The 22,614-nt window shown below is 38.1% G+C and overlaps 1 long non-coding RNA gene across 1 annotated transcript; it reads right to left on the reverse strand.

The window, feature by feature from the left end:
- Positions 1 to 19,449: 19,449 nt before the first annotated feature.
- LOC108281100 (uncharacterized) lies at positions 19,450 to 21,371 on the reverse strand. Its single transcript, XR_001815889.3, has 3 exons — positions 21,227 to 21,371; positions 21,040 to 21,115; positions 19,450 to 20,167 (listed from the first exon to the last, which is right to left on the reverse strand). It is a non-coding gene; the product is annotated as an uncharacterized LOC108281100 (long non-coding RNA).
- Between the last annotated feature and the right edge of the window lie 1,243 nt (positions 21,372 to 22,614).

Genomic DNA, 22,614 nt, shown 5'->3' on the forward strand with positions numbered 1-22,614 from the left:
TCCCTTTCTCCCTGCCATTTTCCTTGATTGTCTTTTCTTCCTGATCTCAGTCTGTCATAAATGGAGTGTATGACTGCGAACACTCATTTGTTGGCATACACACAGAACAGTGAATGCATGTGCTAGAGATTAGCTCTATGTTTATTTTACTCAAACTTCACAGACAAATTTGAAACTCTGAAACCTGTGACAGTGAAACTGATTGGGTGGATATTCAACCTGAAACCTTTCAGGAATTTCTTCACGCATAACTGTCATAGCTTTGTGTACTGCGCTTTATTTGGAATAGTTTTTGGGTCATGTAAAAGGAATTATGTGAACGTTAGTTTAGCTGTTCTATCACATAATGCAGTACCTCTTTAAATGACTTTTTATAAGCCACGCCTACACCATGTACACTGTGTGTGTGTGCGTGTGTGCGCGTGCACGCATGTGATGTCATATTAGAAAGGAAAGAAGGCACTCTGTGACCCTCCGTTCATAATCTATTAAATGTGATTTTGTTGTACTGTTTTCAATGGCTCTATTTTTAGGCACCAGCTTCAGCCTACAGCCAGGATGTGATGGTTATAAAGACTGAAAAATTTTTATTCGCGCTTAAAAGGTGAAATAAATTGTCACACAACCTTAGACTGACAGATAAAAGGGGAACCAGTTAGTCAAGGTATCCTGCTGAATGAGGTGGAGCCCAGCAAATCCACCCTGCCTCATATATTACTGCTTGGTTGAATTTCAGTCTGCTGAGGCCCCTGGGTGTGTGTGTGTATATATATATATATACTATACACATATACTATACACATACACAGTCATGTGAACAAATAGGTGCCTCCATAGAAATCTTTGCAATTTTGATATTTTTGAACAGACATTTGATCATCTTTGAAACAATACCTACTAATAAAGTTGATGTACTCGAACAAAACCAGAAGGAAAATTAGCTTTTTTGAATGATTTATTCAACAGAAATATCAACAGATGTGATATTCTTCTGTGGGAAAAAGTAAGTACACCTTTGGCCTCAGAATCTAGTATTGTTTCTTTCCTTAGCCGACCTGTTCGATGGCTGGTTGTTAGTACACCAGTGGTTTTCATGATATTCTAAATGCTTGTGCAATGGCTCTGATTAATGTTCTCTCTTTTCTCAGCTTCAAAATGGATTGCTTTTCACTCGCTGACAGCTCTCTGATCATCATGTTGGTTTATCGTTTTTAACAACAAATGCAGTCTCCAAAGGAGAACCCCAAGGCTCAAGCCAAGAGTACACATTCAGAGCTATTAATTGTTTAAACATCCAGTATAACAGGGCACACCTGGGCAGTCAAATGTTACAGTATTTTTCACTTGAAAAAAGGGTGGGTTCAAACGAAAGGTGCCATGTTTGACACATCTAGATGTAAATGAAAGCTGAAATTCTGATCTATTATCTCATATTCATCTTTTGATCTTAAACCGAAATGTCTTCAGTGTCTAGCAACAAAAATACATACTTTCAGAGGGGAATGTATGTTGTCTTCAGAAATTGTCTGAAGGAAAGTACCTTAAAGGGTTCTATGCAAACATTCATTTCATGACTTGCTTCATGCCTCTGAATACAACCTCAGAAGGGAGCATTTTTTACATTTTGGACACACCCATATTTTGTTTTGTGAAGGCAAATTCATTATTGTTTTCTCGGGACAGGAGACACAAGTTCCATTTAATTTTGGAAAACAAAAACAAAACTAGCAGACAGATCTGCCACTCCAACAGAGACCTATGATTAGAAAGGTATCTAGCAAAGCTACTATATATTTTGTTATATTTGTGTTAATATATAAACAGAAATCATTTCCATAGTTAAAAACGTGATGGATGAGTATGTATACAATACTGCAGTACTATTATAAACTGTGGTAAAAGCTTAGACAATTATTGCAATAAACTTTTACCATAATTCTGGCCTATTGCTGACACAACATGTCATTATCAGTGTTTGTGGTAGAGCCACAAGTCACATTATGCTTATGTCAGTTTAATTTTAGCAATTAAGCTCTATATCAGATGTCCTTGCTCCTGCACGTACTTTGGAATTCCCCATGTCAAGTGTCAAAAGTGTGATTAAAAGTATAATTTGGGAGATACAGTAGCCTAGCTGTCTCCACGGTCACCACTATTTCCAAAGCAGGCTTAGGAAGGCAGTCTGTTAAGGTGCTCTTTCTGTGAGATTTAGGGCTCCATTCTAGAGCAGAGGAGATTAAGGCAATCCCATTACAGGTCCAACAAACTGACGCATGGTCCATATGGTATCGATTTGGATATGACTTATACAACCCTCTCCACCTAACCTCCCCCAACCATCAGCGACAAGATTCACAAAGATTTAGTCTCTGTGGCCATATGGAGTCATCAGCTAGAAGTCTAGGCCACCCGTCAGGATCCATGAGTGTGTGGTGTGAGTGACTGCTTAGAGTGTTAGTGTGCATCAAATACTTGATGAGGAGGTAAAGCTCCCTGGCAAAGCCATGAGTGTGACATCTTTTGAAATGGCATTACTTGTAACAATTCTGTAGCAGAACATGTTCATCCTGATTCATGACTAGGAAGAGTGCTACATTGTGTTTTATGGCTTTTAGGAAGGGTTTTCATGCACTTTCTGAGGATATGAACATGGTGGTAGTAGCACAGCTGGTTGTATTAGTGGGCAATATGATGAAAATATGTATTACGATACAGCATTTGAAGACATTTTTACAGTGCATGATATTTAACATGGTTTATAGATGAGCTAACAAACTACCAGCAAAACAGTGTTGCATTTTAAAATACCTTAAGAAAATATATTTTTTTAAAAGTTTTATATTGTGCGTTGACACAATGACTGAATTTATTTATTTATTTATTTTACAATTTGATACATTAATTTCCAGTATAATTATTATATATAGTTATGTAAATTATTATTATTATTATTATTATTATTATTATTATTATTATTATTTATTAGACTATGCATATACGTAATTAATACATTCTAAATTTTTATATGTTAAAAAAGGATATTGTATAAATAACAGATATATCTGGCTGTGGTCATCTCCACCATGAAAACAAACCTGTCTTTTAGGTTGTACACCTGGATTGGAGATCTAATCACATGACGCGGGTTGATATTCGTCACCTGGAATGCGTCAGCGTGGTTGACAGCTCGTCTCGACAGGAGATGAGTAATTGTGTTGTTGATGTCACTGCAATCACTTTACTGCCACTGCTTGAGAAATTTCCTCATACCATACGGATAAATAGGAGTATTATTAGGGCTTGAGTTACATGCATTGCAGTGAGGTTTATAGTATGTGCACAGTGTGAAAGGACTGGTTCTAAAGACAGAGCGCTAGGGGTTGCATGTGTTACAACTAGAAGATGTACAGTACATTTGTCTTGTAGGTTAGCTTTCTTTCTTGAATATCTCACATCCATATTCAGGGTTGACTGGTATAAATGGGTTAGAGAGGATAAACCCTGCCTCTCTTTCAAGGAACAAAACCCCTGTCCAAATAAAAATGGGGCTGCTGTGGCTCAGGTGGTAGAGCGGCCCACGTGACTCCACATGCCGAAGTGTCCTTGGGCAAGACGCTGAACCCCAAGTTGGTCCGGATGGCAAGTTAGATTTCGGGGCTATTTCTTTAAGTTCACTGTGCTGACATGTCATCAGCAGTGATTGAGTTGCCACAGTTGCAGATGTTATAGTATGTATAAACACGAATGATGTAGATTGCTTTCTCAATCACTGACAAAATGCCTTTAAAAAAATGCTGTCCAATCAAAGTAAAATTACACAAATGGATGACAGAACTGTAAAGAGCTGGCTAATGGCAAGCACGGCTTTTCTGTTTACCATGCTTGCTATTTGGGAAAGACACAGCATGATAATAGACTTAAATAGTATTGCACATTGTGTTGCTGTCTTTCAATGAGTGACTTCCTGTATGCACAGAATATTAGTTTTATGCCTATGATGAGACGATGTTTATAAGGCTCGACTATAATGGTTAATAGTCAGTCCCTCTAGGATTTTGTGACTTTGCGATCGTAGAAATGAACACAAAATCAAGCAAACTCAACAATATTCAGAGGAATATTGCAATTTTTCTAAATTACAGCAGATTTTCCACACATTTGGGCCGAGACGCGTCATGTGACATCGTCACAATGACCATTCATCCAAAGCCCTCTTCAATTTACATGCTTCGACCACGGGTACAGCTAAAAGGTCTCATTTACCAACAAACATCTCTGTGAAAGACACTGCAGTTTCACCAATTCAAGTATTTTTCTGCATAAAAAGCACAAAAACAAACTCTTTAAAAAACTGAATAGTAACACTAAGTTCCTGATGGGTAGTAGAATCATTTTTTAATTATGTTTTTAAATATTCTGACCAGCTATCACCATTCAAACGCTGTTGTGAGCTCTGAGCTGAGTGCTACAGAGTAAAAAACAAATCTAACACAGTCACACACAGTCTTCTCTTCATTCTTTTAATGCTTTAGGGCTTTCCACAGGGTGAGGGCATTCTTTACTGACCCAAAACCCCACTCCACCCTTTCACCAATCACCCCCAAGCACATACAGTAAGCACACACCAGGTCTCATGACTGGTGTCGCACACGGAGACACATACAGCTGTGGTGCCAAGCGTCTTCGAAGGTGGGGCTGCATTTTCTACAGCAGTTGTCCCACCAATCCTTACATTCCACATTCTTGTACAACCTCCAGAGTTCTGAGCAGAGGGCTGGGAACAACACAAAGGCAGGCAGGGTAGAGATAAACACTACTTTGAACGCCACAGCAATAAAATGTAAACACTGTGAAACCTCACACTCAGATCAAGAGTCCTATATTCAAACTCGAGTTTTATAAACAATACATGCTGTTACTCTTCTTCCTCTTTTCTCTCTTAATGTTTAGTTGACTCTTGACTCTCATTGCACATGACTACCATGTTTCACCACAGCGCACGAGCGTGAGCACATCATGTTTGTTTGGGAAAACTCCAGATGACAGTATCTTGGGCATGTGGTTTCATGTTGACAGATGTATCTCATTCCTAGAAGAGGCTTTCAAAGATCATCCCAAATAAATCAGATGGCGTGCTTTCGGTTTTTTTTTGTTTGTTTGTTTTTTTCCATTTCCTGGTTCTTTCCATTTCCACCCTTCCTTGGTTTCTTACTCTCCTCTTCTCCCTCAAAGTTCCACTCTAGCTGTTGTGAGTCCAAAACCTGACCACAGTGAAAGTGTACTCTCTAAAGAAGACACCGAGAACATGGAAAAGTCCTAATTTTTGGTTCTCAGGACTGGGAAAACAAGGAAAACCATCAGTCTGTTTAAGCTCTGACAAGTTTTCTCTCTTTTATATTTTATTTTGATTCACTTTTGATTAAGATTTTACTTCCATCCATCCATTTTCCATACTGCTTATCTCTACACAAGGTCGCAGGGAGCCTGGAACCTATCCAGGGGAACTTGGGGCACAAGGCGGGGGACACCCTGGACAGGGTGCCAACCCTTTGCAGAGCACAATTGCACACCCATTCACACAATATGGACAATTTGGAAATGTCAATCAGCCTACAACGCATGTCTTTGGACTGCGGGAGGAAACCCCCAAAGCATGGGGAGAACATGCAAACTCCATGCACACAGGGCGGAGGTAGTTATCCAACACCCTACCCGGAGGTGTGAGGCAAATGTGCCAACCACTAAGCCACCGTGTCCCCTTACTTATGACCTTATGAACACTTTTTGATATTTTGTTATGATACAAAAGCAAGACTATAGATGACATCTCATATGTTTAAAAACAAAAAAACAGTGACATTTGATGCAAAACCCCACTTTCCTCCTATAATCTTTCCCAGCATCCTCTACCAGCACTTTCCATAACAGCTTACAGATGCTTGATATGACTTCTTACTCTTTCACAATTTTGTGTGGGAGTCTGGGAAAACCCATCGAGTGTCATCGTGGCTGAATTCTGGAAAACGGATGAAAATCGAATTTTTGACCAAAGTTGATTTTTTTTCCCTCCACAATTCACCTGAACAAGCGCTCCTGAGTCGCGCAACAGAAAAGCGTTCACACTACTATCAGGAGATTACGTGTTCAAATCCTGACAACGCCACAGCCGTCCATGGCTGGAAGCAAATGGAGCTAAATTGGCTGTGTTCGGCTGTAATATTTTATCCATTCCAGACATGTCACTCGACCAACTCGTCAGAAAATAGTCCTGTAGATTGCAGGCCACCTTCAATGAATACTGCAGTAATTTATTTATCATCCCCAACCTAATCTGTATCTATCATATGTGTGATTACCGCAGACAATTTATTTATCGTCCCCTGTAGGAAATGATGAAAAAAACCCAACAACATTTGACTGAAAACTAACTTATAATGGAAATCTAAGGGCAGCTGCTGGGTTAGTCAATAAACATTTATTTATTCTGTTTGTCACAGAGTGTTCTCATGAATAATATTTCAGTCAAATGTATTATAAATTACGCTTTTAATATCTATAAATCGTCCTTTTAGAGACAAGAATATTTTTTTTAAAGGAAAGATTGCACATGAATTCCACAAAATCTCTGGGAAGGCATAAGTAACTGGAATTACTGTGTACTGTATTGCTATTCTGTAAGAATATTGGAGAAACCTGCATGAGAACAGCGTTAGGACTACATTTTCTCATGTCTGTCTTAACATACAACTGTTATAGTGGAATGATCGTAATTATAAATTTGCATTATAAAGTCATTTTTAATGATATTTAAAAAATTTATTGATGGGGTTCAACAACCGCCTTATCTAGTTTTTAGTGAACAGGTTGTTGGGTTTTTTGTTTGTTTGTTTGTTTGTTTTTGTTGTTTTATTTCAGTTAAGGAAAACACACATACAGTATGCTACAGGTTGCAAAGATCTAGATCTGGTGTCTAAACCAATCATTTATGTTGTACCCCAGCATCTAGCTACAATAAATTTTTCAAAAGTTTCCCCATTTTCAACGAGAAACAGTATTTTCCAGTGAAGTCTCCAGCAACTTGGCTGAAATGTCTATTGTTTTTGAGTAATAATTTAAACAAAATGCAACAGATAAGGGTTTTTGGCCACTTGTCTCTGTGGACACTGTCTCTGGGATTTTACAGCATCAGATGCTTGTTACCAGGGCATTGCTGTTTCTAGGTAAACAACATGCTGGGCAAGCTTGCAGGTGCCAGCCAAGGAGAATCTCTTTTTCTCTCTCTCACACACACACACACTCATAAATACACACAGGTGTGACTTCTTGTGAGAACGCCTTGGGGAGGAAAGCGGCACCACCATAAGAATAGTGAAAACATAAACACTGACTTTTGTCTTTTAGTTGCTGTCAGCACTGGGGAATGTCCTAGCTTTTCCATGTATTTTTCCCAAGTAATACATGCTAGCTAGGCATTTTTTAGTCAGCTGAGACTGAGACTGTTTTTAAAAAATGTGGGTAAAATATGTTGCGACACCCTTTGACGGTAGCTGATTCCTACTTGTAGGAACCATGCCTTGTGTTCTAACTGAGGCAGGAAATGTACAATCTGAGTGACCTAATTACTTACAGAACAACATTACCTTTACGTGATGAAGCAATTAGCATGGGTGGCCTATTAAATAAAGCCATTGATATTATTGATGTGACGGAGTAGTATCAGTATGATAGCTATGACGAGAATGACTGTGCTTTAACATCACGAGGGGGTACTACCAATTGGCCACAGACCATAAAATTAAAAATACTACTGGTCTACTTCTCTTCTGTTCATACAGTTATAGCTGGTAAACATCAGATGATATCATTCCACACGTTCTGATTCATTTGCTATTATCCAGCTAGCATAATGGTCTATGTCATGAATTTGTAAGTAACCCTACCAAAATCTCTGCTAGTAGTAGCTTTCACTGGAAAACTTCGCTAGCTAATTTCATACACACACTGACAGGGGTTATTTCTTCCAACTTGGAAGCATGTTGCTGTGAGGGCTGTGATGGTTGACAATGTTTTCAGAAAAGCTTGACAACAAATGACGCTCTATCAGATTCTAACTAGGTTTTAGCTGTAATTAGCATTGCAGTGTGACAAGAGGCTAATAATTAGTCTGATGTATTTGAAATAAAAAAGGTGAGTTGGACGAAAGAAGACAGTTATTTTGGTGTCAAACATACCCTGAAGCCAAACATATGAGCATGAGCATTTGTGAGCATGTGCTGTGCATATGTTCATGTTTGTTGCCGTGTGCATTGGCATGGTTGTGTATTACACAAGGGGACAGGTGGGCTAGAGAGAGATCCAGATCTCCTCCCCAGCAGCTGATATCCTTCATAGGGCCTTATCCAAGCTTTGTTCTTCTCCCTTACTGACCACTGAGTACTTTTCCATGTCACTGCAAGGCCCTGAAGAGTCCAAAATCCATCTGCACATGACAGGAGATGGGAGAGGTTTCCCCTATGTGCTACTCTGAAACTAGTTTGACTGTTGCCTTACAAAAGGGTTGTTCTAAAAATCTCAGCAAAAGGGTACTAGGATCGTGTGGTTGTGTGTACCCTACTAAAATGTGCTGAGCGAATGGCATGGCACCCGTAGACACCGGATCAAAGATTAAACACCCGTGTGAAGAGGATTAGCAGGAAATCAAATGTCAGGCAGCCGTGCTGGTTCGTAATGTGACGTTCAATATGGGAAGCTCAGACTCAAGTCTCATCACAAAGTCCAAATCAGGCTTCAAACCTAATTATGGAGTACTATATTTGTTGAACACATTTGCAAATGAACACATTTGCAAACTTTTAGGATTTCTTTTGATATAGTGTGTACACCTTCCCAGAAGCAATGTTGTTTGCCACATGATATCCATCTATGACCTGAATTGCATCATGAACTTGCCCAGGATAGAGATAATGATAGGGATATATGCCTTCAATACATTTCAGTGTAGCTTTAAGAACGCAGCATTTCTAAACCGTTTCAAGGTGTAGCATAAAGGTGTACAGCAATCGACGACATGACAATCAATGAAGGCCCTGACCCTGACACGGATAATAATCCTTAAATAATTCAACTCAAATAACTAAGCTGGTAATTAATGTCAAGTGACGCAGTAAAAGTTTTTCAACATTGATTATATAGTAAGAACTCTACATTCTAGCCCTCAATTGTCTGATGCTTTAAAGTGCCCCTGAAATCAAAATAGGTGTTTCAGGGATTTTTGTATCTGTCCCTTAGTTTTATGAACATCAATACGATAGTATCTCTAGAAAAAAAAAAAGAAGAAAAAAACAGATAGTTTTAGAGATATTGTATTTCAATTTTAGATTTTGTCACTTATAATATATATATATATTTTAATGATTCATCCTGTACTAGACTTGTTTTCATCAAGTTAAATGCTCTCCAGAATGTTTATGTCCCACCTCTGGGGTTGGGTCTTGCTCAACAGTAGCAGCTCGTTATGGACAAACATGATTCATCATGTGTTTTGGCTTTGCATCGTCCCTCACTCTATTTCCTTTTCCAACCATCCCTTGTTTGAGAAAAAAAAAAACACAATTGGAGTTTATTCATCTGGAAAAGAGTGGGATAAGTTGGTGGTGGTCAAGGTCAGAATGTCTTGTTGGAATTTGTGCCACTCATGGTCAACCACGGCTCGAACATTTACAGCACAAACAACATAGCATAGTTCACTAAGCTACTGTCAATTTACAGTGGTGCTTGAAAGTTTGTGAACCCTTTAGAATTTTCTATATTTCTGCATAAATATGAACTAAATCATCATCAGATTTTCACACAAGCCCCAAAAGTACATAAAGAGAACCCAATTTAACAAATGAGACAAAAATATACGTGGTCATTTATTTATTGAGGAAAATGATCCAATATTGCATATCTGTGAGTGGTAAAAGTATATGAACCTTTGCTTTCAGTATCTGGTGTATCCCCTTGTGCAGCAATAACTGCAACTAAACGTTTCTAGTAAGTGTTGATCAGTCCTGCACATCGGCTTGGAGGAATTTCAGCCCGTTCCTCAGTACAGAACGGCTTCAACTCTGGGATGTTGGTGGGTTTCCTCACATGAACTGCTTGCTTCAGGTCCTTCCACAACATTTCTATTGGATTAAGGTCAGGACTTTGACTTGGTCATTCCAAAACATTAACATTATTCTTCTTTAACCGTTCTTTCGGAGAATGACTTGTGTGCTTAGCATCATTGTCTTGCTGCATGTCCCACTTTCTCTTCACAGATTCAGATCACAAACAGATGTGCTGACATTTTCCTTTAGAATTTGCACGTACAATTCAGAATTCATTGTTCAATCAATGAGGGCAAGCCTTCCTGGCCCAGATGCCAGGATGGCAGATGCAAAACAGACCCAAACTATGATACTACCACCACCATGTTTCACAGATGGGATAAGGTTCTTATGCTGGAATGCAATGTTTTCCTTTTTCCAAACATAACCTTTCTCATTTAAACCAAAAAGGTTCCATTTTAGTCTCATCCATCCACAAAACATTTTTCCCATAGCCTTCTGGCTTGTCTACATGATCTTTAGCAAACTGCAGATGGACAGCAATGTTCTTTTGGGGGAGCAGTAACCTTCTCCTTGCAACCCTGCCATGCACACCATTGTTGTTCAGTGTTCTCCTGATGGTGGATTCATGAACATTAAGAGACGCCTTTAGTTGCTTAGAAGTTGTCCTGGGTTCCTTTGTGACCTCACTGACTACTACACATCTTGCTCTTGGAGTGATCTTTGTTGGTCTCCACTCCTGGGGAGGGTAACAATGGTCTTGAATTTCCTCCATTTGTACACAATCTGTCTGCATGTGGATTGGTGGAGTCCAAACTCTTTAGAGATGGTTTTGTAACGTTTTTCATCCTGAGGAGCATCAACAACTCTTTTTCTGATGTCCTCAGAAATCTCCTTTGTTCGTGCCAAACATGTGTTGTGAAGATCAGACTTTGATAGATCCTTGTTCTTTAAATAACATGAGGCACTCGCTCACACCTGATTGTCATCCCATTGATTGAAAACACCTGACTCTAATTTCACCTTCAAATTAACTTCTAATCTTAGAGGTTCATATACTTTTGCCACTCACAGATATTAGATAATTTAGGTACTCTTTGTCTACTTTTAGGACTTGTGTGAAAATCTGATGAAGTTTTAGGTCATATTTATGTAGACATACAGAAAATTTTAAAGGGTTCACAAACTTTCAAGCGCCACTGTAGCTTTAGTTCTTACTGTCAAATTTATATTCTGCCGGGGGTGTGGCATATCTCAAACCCTAATGGACTTTGTGTTAATTAGTCAAAAATTCAAGGTCAGTATGACTTCCTGTTTCATAAGGAAATATGTCAACATATTGATTTAAATCATGGCTCTGAAGCAACTTCAGTAGCTTGCAAACATGCTCATATAACCACTACAGCTTCAGGTAATTATCTGATTTCAGGAATCAACTAGTTCAAGGTTTTGGTTCAAGGTTAAACTAAAGGGAGACGTCTGTATGTCCTTACCTCGATCCTTGCTGTGGAAAGCTTTGGTGACATCTGCACACATTATTTGTGTTGAACTTTAATTGGCCTAGAGGCCTTAAGAGAGGTTATTTAGTTAATCCTATTAACCAGTGAAACTTGCACTGGAAACGTGAGCAATTGCAAGAACTGTTGTTGATGCAGACATTGTAGGCTTGGGGGTTTATTTATACTTTCTATCCTCTGGGAAGAAATGAAGAGGGATTAGCCTTCATTCTCAGTGTCCTCACTCATCCCAGTCAGGGGAATGAAAGGGGAATGGGCCAGTTGGCCTTTAGGTCAGATGTCCCGACATGGTCATGGACCAGACATGAGCAAAGGTATGAGGCCTTTCCTTTGCAGTCTTGTGGGGGGAGGGAATCCCTACTAGCTGTATGGGATTTAAAAAATACTTTAATTCTCATGATAAGCCTGTCTTTGGAGTTTTCTTGGTTTAATAGACAGAAAGGTTATAGTCAACATGCATTGCTGGGTTTGATCAGTCAAGGTCACAGTAATGGTGTCATCAGTTTAAGGAGGTGTTGTTGTGCCAAAGGATTTGGCAAGCTACAGTGTAATCTCTCGATATACCAGACTACTGTATGAGAGGGCCCCAGTTTAGCTGGTGGCTTCAGTAATATTGTAGATTTATCCTAACTGTAGGTCCTCCTAACCTTAACCAACCACACTAACCCATTATTCAATACTAGTTTGTTTTAGATCACTATTGTTCTTCCAACTTTTTCCATCACCCAGCCTGGGACAAATCTATTGCAGCTTACCCCACTGCACTATATGAGAGTGGCTTATGTTTCATGGGCTAATCATGCTCACAAAGTAGCTCTTTCAACCCTGGTACTCTAGGTGGATTTAGCGTATGTGCCCATACACCCAGGGGTCTAAGATGGAGTGAGTGGACTTGTGTTTCTTTTTTTTCCTGCACCTGGCCAGACATGGGGTGTGCAAGCAGGGGGAAGGGAGAGACGACAGCAGGTGTTTGAGTCTTCAATCTGTCAGTGTGGAGAGATCACTCACAACGCAGACAGGACACGGTGCCAGCAGGTTTGCTCACTATTTACAGAGTTTCCTTTGTTAGTAAAATGTCAGACATACAGTGATGGGTTTGTCCATGAATATCATTGTACTTAAATGGCATTTTAAATAAGTCGCTAGTCCTATCCATTTAAATGCCTTGCTAGGGAAACATGAAAGCACTCATGCATCACCTCATCAAGGTCACTGTGTTTTTATGATTTGAACTTGATGATAGAAGGCCGTCTGTAATTGCTAAGTGACTAGACACAAGTCTGATCTTGTTTATGTGGAGCCCTGTTTTGCCTCAGCTGGTTGGTGTCTGTCCAGAGTATTGGGTTACTGTAAGGGGAATGGAGATGAGTGGATATTGTGCCTATTACTTGGAACACCTCCCAAAAGCCACTTGATTCCCAAAAATCAGTTGTATATAGCAAGTGGGGCATTTTAGGTATGCCATGATGTCTTGCTTCTGTCATGACCTGCTGGGGGTTAAAGTAGGGCAGTACTTCCACTCAAGTGGGATCTAAAGGGACTTGGCATGAAAAATAGGCTATACAAATGTCCATCATGAAGATCCTCATTGTTTATCGGAACAACTGAGGTGGAGGATGACAGGAATTTCAATGTGACTCGAACATGGAAGGCCAGACCTAATAGTCTCCTACTAGCCTCCTTGCTCTGGACAAAACCATTGTGGGATAAACATGTCCACCATAAATACAGCAGAAATCAGTGTTTTATCCGCCAGGTCAAGCATAATGTACTAACCATGTATTACAATTTTCATATTACACACATTATATTCTGTATTATATTAATATCAACCCAGATGATAGTTTCTGGGAAAATTTTAATTCTACATACTAACAGCTGTATTCAGAGTATTTAACCAACTCATGTGCACAGGTAGCTTAGTGGCTAGCACATTTGTCTCGTAGCTCCAGGGTTGGAGGTTCAATTCCCACCTCCTCACAGAGTTTGCATGTTGTTTCCTCTGGGGACTCTGGTTTCCTCCCCCAGTCCAAAAGCATGCATTGTAGGCTGATTGGCATTTCCAAATTGTCCATGAGTGTGTGTATGATTGTGCCATGTGATGGGTTGACATCCGTCCAGGCTCCAGGCTCCCCGTGACTCTGTGTAGGGTAAGCGGTAGAAAAAATAGATGGAGGTTACCTGTATTCAGACTTGCGTTACACAGCTTTTCTGTTAATTTGCTGGGCTGCCCATTCAGATTAATTTTAAAAACAAATAATAAAAGAAGACGAATATGATGATATATGAATGAGAAAATTGCAAGCACTGAAATAAACATGTAATAGGAGTCTACTATATTGCCAACATATTATTGCTTGAATTGCCGTATTTGTAATAGTCACATTAATCACTATAAATTTTTTTTAATTCAGTAATATGATTTCCGTTAACATTATTCAGCAGCTTATAAAACAGCACTTGATCCAGTCATCCTATTAGTTTGGACTTTTTGTACATAACTTGAATGAAGCCACAAGACGCTAAATCAAGGTCACAAAATCGTAATGTGTGTGCAGAATGTAGGCTATACCATCATGCTTTTAATTCACTATTTTGATGTGAAATAACAAAGTAACGTCAATGTTTTTGTTAATTCTATGCACTTTTCCATGGAGAGAACATAGCCACTGTTTGAAGGATAAACTAACTGGCTTATTTATGCACATTTATAATAATTGCATCATCATTTAATGATTTCTAATGGCATGACTACGTGACATTGAGAAGGCCCATGCTGTATCACTCTTACAGTATATGAGTCAACATGCTGTATAAGGCTCTGTTTGCTGAGGTGTTCTTGATTTGTTAGTTCTGGGAAGGTTGTGTCCTTCTCTTGGGCTTTTCCGCCCTCCCTCACTACCTCATTTCTTCTCCTTCTCCTTCTTTGGCTTAAGGTGGTGATAAAAATGACCAGTACAGAGCATTTACAATGCCTTCTTCACCCCCAGGGGATCATTACAGTCACAGGACATTGACTGTCTCTATTCCTTCTATAATCATATGACCAAATGCAGCAGAGCTCAGTGGTTTTAGTGATGATGAATCACTTTTTACTTTTTTTTTTTTTTTTTAAAGTTCCTTATGTATATGTGTATAACATGTGCTTTGCTGTGTGGATATGAATTTATTCTCTCTCTTGAGTATGATAACATAGTGAAGCTATTTTTTGCAGCAGTGTGTACTTTTACATTCTCCTGAAGTAAGCACAAGTGCTTTTAAGGGATCATATTTGATTCGCATTAAAATAAAATGATCCACTGTTGAGTGATATACTTTCCTCAACACCATTTTGTCCTCAAAGCCTTTGGCAAACACATGAGTGAGATTAATGAGCTGACTACAACGTGCTGGTTGGCTGATTCACAGAATCAACACCTCACTGAGGAAACACTGCACAATAAACACAACAGTGCATCTAATACAGGCTTGAAAGCAGACCATATCTGCTTTATTTTATACTGTATCATGTATCTTTTACATGGAACTTTTACATATTTATTGCAGATTAAAGTGTAATGATTTTGCATCTCTGTTTTGAATCCTGCTCTATCTGTTTGTGATGTCATTGCCCTCAAATTCCTCAGTCTCCAAAGAAAGTGGAACATGTTGAACCTGCATCTGTGCTCAGAGGGCTGTAATAACTCTCGTTTGAGACTCTGACTGGTAGAATCAGGGTGGCTGTGGTATTCGGACAGGAAATAACTAGAGACCATAACAAAACTGCTGCACCAACAAAACCAAACTTACAGCCACTGTCAAAATATTTGTAATACTAAACATCTGCTCTGATACAGGTTAGAGCCAAGATATGTAAGTGCAAAACACAAATGACTCAAAGTGTTGCAGAAACATTGCATTTTACCATTCAGAGATTAAAATCACCTGCCTAATATTGAGTAGGTCCGCCTTGTGCTGCCAAAACAGCTCTGAGCCATCGAGGCATGGACTCAAGACCTCTGAAGGTGTGCTGTTGTATCTGGCACCAAGACGTTAAGTCCTGTAAGTTGGAAGGTAGGGCCTCCATGGATTGGACTTTGTGTTGTGGCTGATTGGTGTATATATCGGAATGGTAAAATGTAATCTGTCTGCAACACTTTGAGTCATTTGTGTTTTGTATTTTGTACATATTTCCTGGACATGTGTGCTTGATTGAAGCAGGTTTAAAAAGCTGTGATGATTAGCATAGATAGTATCGCAGAAGTTATTTTATTAGTTTCAAATGTACTGTTCTTGCATTTGACTTACTACAAGTGCACAGGCAGATTAACCAGAGACCTACCTTCTACACTAGGTGTAGCCAGTTATGATTACTGCATTATAGTGTAGCTGCTTTACTAATTCCCTGTGGAATTTCTGTGGCTGTGTAATGGTGGGAACTGAGGTAAGCATAACAATAATCTTGATGTGTATATGTCGTTACATGACCTCAACTACTTTTAAATGGAGGAAAGAAAAAATTTAATCTCTTCTGACCCCTGTTTGTGAGCCTATGTATAGGGAAAAGTGCAGTTAGCACTCTCCTCCAAGCATGTTTTAGCTTTTAAATTCTCTGATTGGTAGCTGTTGCGTAATAGCTCATTTAGAATTAGCTGGTGGTTGGAAATTGAATAATATGGGATAAAAAAAGAAAAGAAAAGAAATCTTTCAACTGTTTCTGTTTAAAAAAAAGGTAAGTCCATTATAGAAGCTACAAACAAGTGAATTATTACTACAGTAGCAGTAGTTTTACTCACATCCATGTCTTTTATAGTCTTTCCACCACTGTAAACACCTTTTAGCACTAATTGGACCTCTAGATAGGGTGCAGTGGGTTCACAACGATCTGTCCACACAACCAAGTCAGCAGTCCAGTTAAACAACACATGAAATCAGATCCCTGGCTCGATATAGAAACCTTTTCCAGACGTGAATGTTGGGTAGCAAGCAAGCCTTGATGGACTTTGCTGTAAATAGATAATGTGAACTTGGCTAGGAGAGCTCAAAGTGACAGTGGAGGATTCCTCGCACATGTGAAGTCATCATATCTGAAAAATACACACAAAAACACAAACAAACAACTCACCTGGGAGGACTTCATATTTTAAGAAATAGTTTATATATAGAGGATGTTGCTGGATGATGTGGGTGATGAAGACATGCAGGTTAACAGCCAGGTATTTATAGTGTGTATAAGGTGTGACTACATTTTAGGAAAACTCTAGTGTTGTTACTTTGCTTGTGATATGCACTGGGTAAAATTCTGAATGCTGTATATTGATAATTTATTTTGGAGAGACATTTTACAGGATCTTGTTTCTGTTTTTCTGAATGCCGTGATCTCATACACTTATACCAATTTGAAAATAAAATGCTGGTGTAGACTTAGACTGCAACAAAAACACCATGTGATAGGAATAAACTAAAAATGCATGTGAAGTTTTGTGAACGTCTTCTTTGCATGATCAAAACACTCAAAATAAATAAATAAATAAATAAATAAATAAATAAATAAAATAACTTCCTCCATTGCCAGAGGCAACATAATCCACTTACAGTGTTCATTAGTTATACTGTAATCTGAGTATGCAGACAGCGAACATGGGGAAGGTCAAGACACAACACTGCCTTTTTCTGTAAGATCTGCCTGTCCTGGATGGAAATATAAAAGTGTAAATTTTTATCGCTTTAAACTTTGGAAAATTGTCAGATAATATACGTACTAAGCAATGTAAGATGGACTAAGGCCAGAGATGATGACTTGGTACAAGTGCTTTGTTTACACTAGGGGTGTAACGTAATGACACTGCCAGTATCTGTTTCTATTTAGTGCTCCAAATACCCATATCTGTATTTGGATTTGGATTTCAACCGAATGTGGGTGTGACCTAAACATGAAGGTTTTTTTTCCCTCTCAGATTAAATATGAAACCTACCACTATTCCCCCTTAAACACTGGGAAAAGCACCACCAGCATGTTCTTTGAATTTTGGCACAGACTGTTTCACAATTTCAGCTCAAGTTCATAATTGGTCTCAATTAGAGATGTAAGTGGGACTAATTATTTTAAAAACCATGTTTCAGGCACTTATTATTTTTCCAACAAAATTTGCCTTTACTTTGATTATTTCCCCCTATAATTTCCCCCAATTTCAGCCACTGCTACCCAAAACAGGCAGTTACTAAGGATGCTGTAAATGCATTGCAGAGTGTGGGACGTTCATGTTGAAGGTAGTCTTTGCTTGGTCATATCTGATCTCTCACTAGCACCTGCTTGAGAGTAAAAACCTCCTGCTCATGCCACTTAGGCTCACAGTCTTTAAAATACTGTATATTCGGATACAAATCGATTTTTTTTTCTTTAAATAAAGTTTGCCAGAAAGTTTCACAAGGAACACTGCTTTTATATAACACTTCTACTTTTATATAACAGCAACTCTGACAATAATTCGGGTTGCAAGTAAAATCCCAAGTTGATATTAATGCACTCATTCTAACACGTTATCATTTATCATTCTGGGTGACATGACAAGCCACATTTTTGTCCTCTTATAACTTAAAGAGAGCCTATTGAGTTTATAGCCTATATTTATAGCTGCTGTAATGTAAGTGATAGCAAGAATTAACTTGTTTTGTGGGTGTTTGTGGACTGTAGCATTAATTGTATCTATAAATAGATAAAAAAAAAGTACAGTGTGTCGCTCTTTAATAAATGTATTATTGGCAAATCGCTGTACGTTTGAGAAGTGCTTTTATTGGAAAATTACCCTAACACGGATGATAAAAAATAATAATAATTTAACACATTATCCCATGGTTTAATGCAGCTGCATTAATATCTCATATGATGTGCGATAAACAGTGTCCTTAACGTCTTTACAGTGAATTTCCTGTTCTGTCAATAATTTTGTATGTGTAAATGCTTTTATCCATCCTTTCCCCGTTACCCTCCAAAAGAATTCCCGTCCAGACACACGTGGGACCTCGGACAGGGATGTCGTCTTTCTGTTCAGTACATTGTGTTATTTTTTCTTACTGCGTTAGCTCCTGAAAGAAACCGGTTATCAAGTGTAAATATTAAACATGGGCAGGAAAACTTTGTGTATTACATTGTGTAGCAGTATGTTGGGGTTGAAGAGTAAAATCTAAGCATGTAATAGGAGGAAAAGGAAAGAAAAAGTGTTATTGTGTGCTTAGTAAGGCCTGAGAGATTTGGTTACATAATTGCCAGAATAACACTCACATCTTGTCAACAGGGGGTACACAGTGGAAAGTATTTTATAACAACAGTGTATCTGTTTGGGATTCAGTGACACCTTGCTTGGTGATGAGTATATTCAGCTAATATTGGTGTGTTAAAAGCTCGATCTTAACATTAAAAAAAAAAATCTCGTATCATATTTAACACCTCTGTGGCGCTTAGATGACACATGGAAAGGCCATTTTAAGTCAAGAAATAACCTTGCTGCATAATGGTCCTTTAACAAGTACAGTTATATTCTTTGTCATGTGCTCAACATGTCCTGCAAGAAGCTAAAAAATGAGAAGCACATCACATGGTCCTTAAATAAAGGAAAATATGTATGTACAGTACATAGATCCATTTTCAAGAACAAATGATTTGATATTAGGGCTGGGCGATATATAGATATAATATCGTGATTACGATATGATTATGTGATACACTTTTCTGAGATATCATTGGTATGATGATGTATTTTTTACGCTTTTAATAATTACAAATTAAATGGTACTGAAAGGATGGTGTTGATTTGATGTAATCTTTTTTTGAAAACTTTGTTTTTGTAGGCATTAAAGAATAGAATCACTGAACTTGGTTTAATGGTTTATTTGTTTATTTTACTGCCGTTTTGCAGACAGTTTGTTAACTAAATTATATATTGTGATGCGCATTGTGCATCATCGAAATGTCCTCAAGTATCGTGATGTAATATTTTTGTCATATAGCCCAGCGCTACTTGATAATCAAGTGCTACTAAAGATTTGATGTCTGTTTTCCATCCATTTTCAGTACTGTTTAACCTGCACAGGGTCATGGGGAGACTGGAGCCTATCCCAGGGAACAATGCGGAGGATTAGTTTAGATTGGCAATGTTGTATAATAATACAAGAACAAAAACACAACTATAGTTTCAAACCTGGACTTGTATTAGAGCCTTGGTGCTAATAGCAAAGGGCAAGTCTGAATTGCTGACTTGTGCCAGGTGTCGTGACTGAGATAATAAGACTAACACAGTTAAGTCCAAAAGTTTGTGTATCCATAAATAAAGAAGACAGACATTTCATTTATGGTAATGAGACATTTAGTGTGATTTTTTCCTCCTAACAAAAATGTGACTGTATGTCCAACCCTAGGTTCAATCCTGAGCTCAGGTTCCTGTCTGTGTTGAGTGTCACCTGCTTTGTCCGGGTCTCTGTGGTCACCCTCCAGGTACCACAGCAATGATGATGTCTCTAATTTATCCCTTGGTGTGAATAGGTGTGACTATGTCCAGTGGCTCCAGATCCACTGTAACCCTGCCCAGGATAAAGTGGTTAATCAGTGAATAAATACAGAAATATAATGATACGTGTCACTAATTCTGAAATTAGCTTGTAAAGCATCTGTGCACTACAAAGCCTGACTCAAGCCCATAGTGCATCTGCCTGTATGTGTTATGAGTTTAACATCAGCCATAATCTAATCCCTATATTATCCTAACTGTTTAAGCCTGAGAAATTCTCAAATGAAGTCAAGCATTTGTAACAACCACATTCATTTGTAGCAACCACAGACTGTATAAAGTTATATCAAGAGTGTGCAAACAGACTGTGGTAGGTCTACTAGTGTATTCAAGACACTAGTGTTGCAGAAATGTATGTGCAGTCAATCAACAGTACAAAGCACAACAGTGTTTTCAGCCCTTAGTAGAAGTCTGCAGCCAATCATAATTGATTTTGGCATGAGATATGTTACTATTGCTATATGTCTCAGAACTAAAATGCAGAAATATATATATATATATATATATATATATATATATATATATATATATATATATATATATATATATATATATATATATATATATAATAAAATTATAAGCGAGTGTGACAGTCAAAGTCTCCAGAAGAACCGTGGCTGGTTCTGCAAGATGCTCAATGAGACTTACCATCTAATTTCCTTATAAAACTGCACAAATTGTACCTGGGACAATTCATTCATTCATTCATTTCTTCTAATTAATTAATTTACTGCATGTTGTAGTGTTTTTCTTTTAAGTAGAAATATTTAACCTCATTATTTTTGATAGCCTTCTTTACTTTACAGCATTTCTTTGCATGTGCCTAAGAATTAACCAGTACTGTATGTGTAACATGTACATGTTTCATTATGGCTGTTTACTTACTACGGTAGTTGAAACGCAGCGGAGTATATGAAAAGGTTATGTTTGCAGATGGCGCCATCGTGAGGTGAAATGTATACTGCAAAAACAAAAAAACAAAAATCGGTTTATATATCATGAGCCAGCTTAAAGACACATCTAAAAAATCTTATACTGTACACAGTTGTAGTAATAACTGAGGCTCTCTCACCAAAGGTCAAATTATTTACTATTAAGTACAGATGGGTCACAAAACTGAAGCTGCTTTCCTTCACCATAAACCATTCCTCTGGCTCCATGCATATATCACTGATTTAAAAACAAACAAACAAACAAACAAAAAATTGATAGCACATTTTAGCATTTAACTATATTTTATTATTTTCCCCCTTACCTTTACTGGCATGTTACTTAAATTTTCACTACTTTTACATTTTTTATTATTATTATTATTATTATTACTATTATTATTATTATTATTATTATTATTATTATTAGTAGTAGTAGTAGTAGTAGTAGTAATAGTAGTATATTTTACACACTTTTTAATGCCATATTTTCACATAATACATTGTTATTATTTTCTTCTTTGTGGCACTGCTATTATTTGTTATTTTTTTAAAAATAATTTGTTTACTTCACTATTTTATTTTTGACTACTTTTTGTTTCTTTATTTCTACTATATGTACTAAACTAGACTATATCTCTAGTATGTAGACTATCTTGAAACTAGGCACAGAACATCTGGTTATGTCAGTAGGTTTGAACAGATTGCTACAACAATATTCTTGGTGGGAAGGTGGTTAATATTTCAACGTCATGGAAAGTCCTAGTCATCTTTGCAGTGACCTCTATTGGTGTGGAGGACGTGTTTAGAAAAGTCTAAAACTAGTTGACTGCAGAAAAAAACTACCTTGTCATTTGTCTGGATCAGGAGGAAAGAACACAAATAACAGAACAAAATTCCTTAAGGCCAGTCACTGTGGAGAAAAAATGTGATGCTTGGATATTTTCCATCAATATCTTATCACAATGTGTACACACATGCAAACCATGAAAATTATTTTTCACATTTTTATGTCATCTCAATTAAACGCACTACAAGCCAGTAGTAATACCATCCATCCATCCATTTTCCACACCGCTTATGCTACACAGGGTCGCAGGGAGCTTGGAGCCTATCCCAGGGTACTCGGGGCACAAGGTCAGGGACACCCTGCATAGGGGGTGTCAACACATCACAGGGCACAATCGCACACCCATTCACACACTACAAACAAATTTGGAAATGCCGGTCAGCCTACAACACATGTCTTTGGACCTGGAGTACCTGGAAGAAACCCCTGAAGCACGAGGAGAACATGCAAACTCTGTGCATGATTATTATTATTGTTATTATTATTATTATTATTATTATTATTATTATTATTATTATTATTGGGGTGGCCAGAGGGGTGGCCATGCTTCACTCTAGGGTGGCCACCCCTTAGCTACTCCCATGCTGTAATGTTTATGTGTGCATTCATGGTGGATTGCAATGGACTGATGTCCCAAACAGGGTGTATTCCTACCTCACTGATAGGAGATAGGCTCCAGAG

This window comes from Ictalurus punctatus, chromosome 21 (genome assembly GCF_001660625.3).
Source record: "Ictalurus punctatus breed USDA103 chromosome 21, Coco_2.0, whole genome shotgun sequence".
NCBI classification, from domain to species: Eukaryota; Metazoa; Chordata; class Actinopteri; order Siluriformes; family Ictaluridae; genus Ictalurus; species Ictalurus punctatus.